This window comes from Canis lupus, chromosome 6 (genome assembly GCF_048164855.1).
Source record: "Canis lupus baileyi chromosome 6, mCanLup2.hap1, whole genome shotgun sequence".
NCBI classification, from domain to species: domain Eukaryota; kingdom Metazoa; phylum Chordata; class Mammalia; order Carnivora; family Canidae; genus Canis; species Canis lupus.
Genome location: NC_132843.1, coordinates 52,312,962 through 52,318,699, shown reverse-complemented (window position 1 = coordinate 52,318,699; position 5,738 = coordinate 52,312,962).

Sequence of the window (5,738 nt, the reverse complement as noted above, 5' to 3'; positions counted from 1 at the left end):
GTGTTGTGCTATATGCCATCTCATAGTCCATGCGACAAACTGAACAATAAATGAACTCTAGATTGCTTTACTTCTAAATTATTTTAGCATTTCTAGCTGGAAAGAACACAAGAAAGCAACAGGTTTCTATTATTATTTTAAAAAGATCACAATAGAACATTTCACAAAGCTGAAGGAGTGACCTTTTAAACAAGACTGGTTTGAGGCCTCATATGAAATCCAATCTATGATAATTTTGAATTTGAATAGCTGTGGCAAGGTAAGAAATAGGATAGGCTCACTTTCTTGTGTTCCTTTAAAAAAAAAAAAGGAGTTCGTGGCAAGATGGCAGAGATGGTATTCAGGGTAACAATGATAAAATTACTAGCTGGGCTTGAAAAAAGACTCTAGAGAGTCTCTTTGTGCAGAAATGAGATCTAATCAGGCTGAAATAAAAAATACCTTACAGAGATGCAGTATAACTGGATGCTGTAACAGCTATGGGAAATGAGGCAGAAGGGAGAATAAGTGACATAAAGACAAGTTGATGGAAAGTAAGGAAGCTTAGGAAAAGAGAAAAACAACTAATAGCCAGTGAAGAAAGGCTGTGAGAGATGTGATGCCATTTAAAAAAAAATCAGAATTATTTGAATTCCTGAGGGGGCAGAGAGAGAGAGAGAGAGAGAACCAGAAGGTATATTTGAACAAATCATAGCTGAGCACTTCCTTAATCTGGGGAAGGAAACAGGAATTTGTATCCAAGAGGTAGAGAGGACATCTCCCAAAATCAATAAAAATAGATCAACACCACAACATATAATAGTGAAGCTTGCAAATTTCAGAGATAAAGAGAAAATCCTGAATGCAGCTTGAGACAAGAGATTCCTAACATACAGAGGGAGAAATATTAGATTGACATCAGACCTCTCCACAAAGACCTGGCAGGCCAAAAAGAGCTGGCATGATATATTCAGAGTACTAAATGAGAAAAACATGCAGCCAAGAATCCTTTATTCAGCAAGGCTGTCATTCAGAATGGAAGGAGAGATAAAGAGCTTCTAGGACAAACAGAAACTAAAAAAATATGTGACCACCAAGCCAGCCTTGCAAGAAATATTAAGGGGCATCCTGTAAGCAAAGAGGTTGCCCAAGAGTAACAAACGAGAAAGAAACAATTTGCAGAAGCAGGGACTGTACAGGTAATACAATGGCACTACATTCATATCTTTCAGTAGTGACTCTGAATGTAAATGGGGCTAAATGCTCCAATCAAAAGACACAGGCTATCAGATTGGAAAAAAAGCAAGACCCATCCATATGCTCTCCACAAGAGACTCATTTTAGACCTAATGACACCTACAGACTGAAATTGAGGAGGTGGAGAACAATTTCTTGTGCAAATGGACTTCAAAAGAAAGCTGGGGTAGCAATCCTCATATCAGATAAATTAGATTTTAAACCAAAGGCTGTAGTAAAAGATGAAGAGGGACACTATTTCATACTTAAAGGGTCTATCCACTAAGATCTAATAATCATGAATATTAATGCTCCTAATTTGGGAGCAGCCAATTATCTTAAACAATTTATAATCCAAAGTAAAGAAACACATAGATAATAATACATTAATATTAGGGGACTTAAACACCCCACTCACAGCAATGGACAGGTCATCTAAGTGAAGATCAACAAAGAAACAAGGCCTTTGAATGACACACTGGACCAGATGGACTTCATGGATATATACAGAACATTCTGTCCTAATAATGCAACAGAATACACATTCTTCTCGAGTGCACATGGAACTTTCTTCAGAATAGATCACAAATCAGTTCTCAACCAATACAAAAAGATTGGTATTATTCCCTGCATATTTTCAGACCACAATGCTTTGAAACTTGAACTCAATCTCAAGAGGAAATTTGAGAAGAACTTAAACACTTGGAGGTCAAAAAGCATCTTACTAAAGAATGGGTCAACCAGAAAATTAAAGAGAATTAAGAAGATTCATACAAACTAATGAAAATGAAAGCATAACTGTTAAAAACCTTTGGGATACAACAAAGGCAGTTGTAAGAGGGAAGTATATTTGAATATAAGCCTCTCTCAAAAAATTAGAAAAATATCAAATACACAAGCTAACTTTACACCTAAAGGAGCTGGAGAAAGAATAGCAAATAAAGACTAAACCAAGCAGTAGAAGAGAAATAGTAAAGATTAGAGCAGAAATCAGTGAAATAGAAAACAGAAGAACAGGAGAACAGATCAACAAAACTAGAAGCTGGTTCTTTGAAATAATTAATAATATAGATAAACCCCTAACCATATGTATCCAAAAGAAAAGAGAAAGGACACAGAATAATAGTATCATGAATGAAAGAGGAGAAATCACAACCAACACTGAAAAAATACAAACAATTGGAAGAATATGAGCAACTAGATGCCAACATGTTAGGCAATCTGGAAGAAATGCATGCATTCTTAGAAATTTATAAACTACCAAAACTGATAGAGGAAGAAACACTAAACCTGAACAGACCAATAAACAGCAAGGAAATTGAAGCAGCCATCAAAAACTTCCCTAAAACCAAGAGTCCAGGGCCAGATGGCTTCCCAGGAGAATTCTACCAAACATTTAAAGAAGTAATACCTATTCTCCTGAAGCTGTTTCAAAAGATAGAAATGGAAAGAAAACTCCCAAACTCATTCTATGAGGCCAGCATTACCTTGATCCCCAAAACAGAGACCCCATCAAAAAAAGAATTACAGACCAATATCCCTGATGAACATGGATGTCAAAATACTCACCAAGATACTAGCCAATGGGTTCGAAGAGTACATTAAAAAGATTATTCACCATGACCAAGTGGGATTTATCCTTGGGATGCAAGGGTGGTTCAACATCCGCAAATCAATCAATATGATAAATCACATTACAAGAACCATATGATCCTCGCAATGCAGAGAAAGCATTTGACAAGATACAGTGTCCTTTCTTGATTAAAAAAACTCTTCAAACTGTAGGAATAGAGGGAACATACATCAGTATCATAAAAGCCATATATGAAAAGCCCACAGCGAATATCATTCTCAATGGGGAAAAACTGAGAGCTTTTCCCCTAAAGTTGGAAACACGGCAAGGATGGCTTCTATCACCACTGCTGTTCAACATACTACTAGAAATCCTAGCCTCAGCAATCAGACAGCAAAAAGAAATAAAAGACATTCATATTGGCAAAGAAGAAGTCAAACTCACTCTTTGCAGATGACATGATACTGTATATGGAGAACCCAAAAGACTCCACCCCAAAATTGCTAGAACTCATACAATAATTCAGCACTGTGATAGGATACAAAATCAATGCACAGAAATTAGTGGCCTTTCTCACTAACAATGAGACTGAAGAAAGAGAAATTAAGGAATCGATCACATTTACAACTGCATCAAAACCCATAAGATACCTAGGAATAAGTAAATACCTAAACAAAGAGTTAAAGGATCTGTACAGAACAATAATAAAGGAAAATGAATAAGATGTAAAGAAATGTAAAAACAGTCCATACTCATGGATTGGAGGAATAAATATTGTGAAAATGTCTATGCTACCCCAAGTAATGTATACACTTAATGCGATCCCTATCAAAATACAGTCAACATTTTTCATAGAGTTGGAACAAATAATCCTAAAATCTGTATGGAACCAGAAAAGACCCTGAATCTCCAGAGTAATGTTGGAAAAAAAAAAAAAGCTGGGAGCATCACAATGACTGACTTCAAGTTATATTACAAAGCTGTGATCATCAAGACAGCATGGTATTGGCACAAAAACAGACACATAGATCAATGGAACAGTATAGAGAACCCAGAAATGGACTTCAACTGGAAGTCTCTTCAAATGGAGAGTCAACTCTATGGTCAACTAATCTTTAACAAAGCAGGAAAGAATATCCAATGGAAATAAAAGAGTCTCTTCAAGAAATGGGTGTTGGGAAAATTGGACAGCAACATGTAGAGGAATGAAACTAGACCACTCTCTTACAACATACAGAAAGATAAATTCAAAATGAATGAAAGACCTAAATGTGAGATAGGAATCCATCAAAATCCTAGAGAACACAGTGGCAACCTTTTTGGCTTTTGCCACAGCAACTTCTTGCTAAACATTTCTATAAAGACAAGGGAAACAAAAGCAATAACGAACTGTTAGGACTTCATCAAGAAGTCCTTCGCACAGCAAAGGAAACAGTCAACAAAACTAAAAGGCAACCAATAGAATGAGAGAAGATATTTGCAAATGTCTTAGCAGATAAAGGGCTAGTATTCAAGATCTATAAAGAACTTCTCAAACTCAACACCCAAAAAACATACAATATAGTCAAGAAATGGGCATTAGACATGAGCAGACACTTCTTTAAAGAAGACTAAAAATGGCCAACAGACACATGAACAAATGTTCCACATCACTTGTCATCAGGGAATACAAATCAAAACCACAATGAGATACCACTTTATATCAGTTAGAATGGCTACAGTTAACAAAACAGGAAATAACAAATTCCTGCTGTTGGTGGGAATGCAAGCTGGTACTGCCACTCTGGAAAAAGGTATGGAGTTTCCTAAAAAAGTTAAAAATAGAGCTACTCTACAACCCAGCAATTGCACTACTGGGTATTTACCCCCCAAATACAAATGTAGTGATCTGAAAGGGCACCCACACTCCAATGTTCATAGCAGCAATGTCCACAGTAGACAAGCTGTGGAAGGAGCCAAGATGTCCTTTGACAGATGAATGGATAAAGATGACATGGTATATATATACAAGGAATATTACTCAGCCATCAGAAAGGATGAATACCTACCATTTACAAGGATGTGGATGGAACTGGGGGGTAATATGCTAATTGAAATAAATCAGTCAGAGAAAGACAATTAGATGGTTTCACTCATGCAGAATATAAGAAATAGTGCAAGGGACCATAAAAAAAAAAAAGGAGCAGAAACTGGGGGAAAAAATCATATCAGAGAGAAAGACAAACCATGAGAGAATCTTGACTCTGGGAAACAAATGGAGAGTTGCTGAAGGAGAGGTGGGGATGGGTAACTGGATGAGAGGCATTATGGAGGGCACAAGATGTGATGAGCACTGGGTGTTATACGCAACTCATGAATTATTAAAAACTACATCTGAAACTAATGATGTACTATATGTTGGCAAATTGAATTTAAAAAAAGAATATAACAATTATGCATCCAATTTTGGTATGTTACAAAATTAGCTAGTTCTTTTTGAGAGTTTATAATGTGCATGGTATTGTGAATGCTCTACAAAAATAATTTGGTATAATCCTTATAACAACCCTATTAATCTTTTACAGATGAGGAAACTAAAGTACAGAAGTTTTTCACAGACTCTTATCTGTATAATTGCAAAATCCTTTCTTTTAGGGATATTATAAATTTTACATACCTTGGTAGATATTGTGAAATATTTGAGACTATATAGGAACCTGATGTATGGAGGAACAGTACTCTTGATATTCAAGAGCATTTAAGGAGTGGAAGACAAAGGTAAACATTACAAGTGTGATGGAAACTGTAGAAGCTTCTGCTAAAGCTTTAAAAGACAAGATTCTTATCAACTGATTATTTGCACCTTAACCACTTGACCCTAAATGAGAAAACAGAGAATTCAATCCTGTCTCAATTTCTAATAGCACTTTCAGCATACACCAGATAATTTAACATTTCATTATAACTAGTC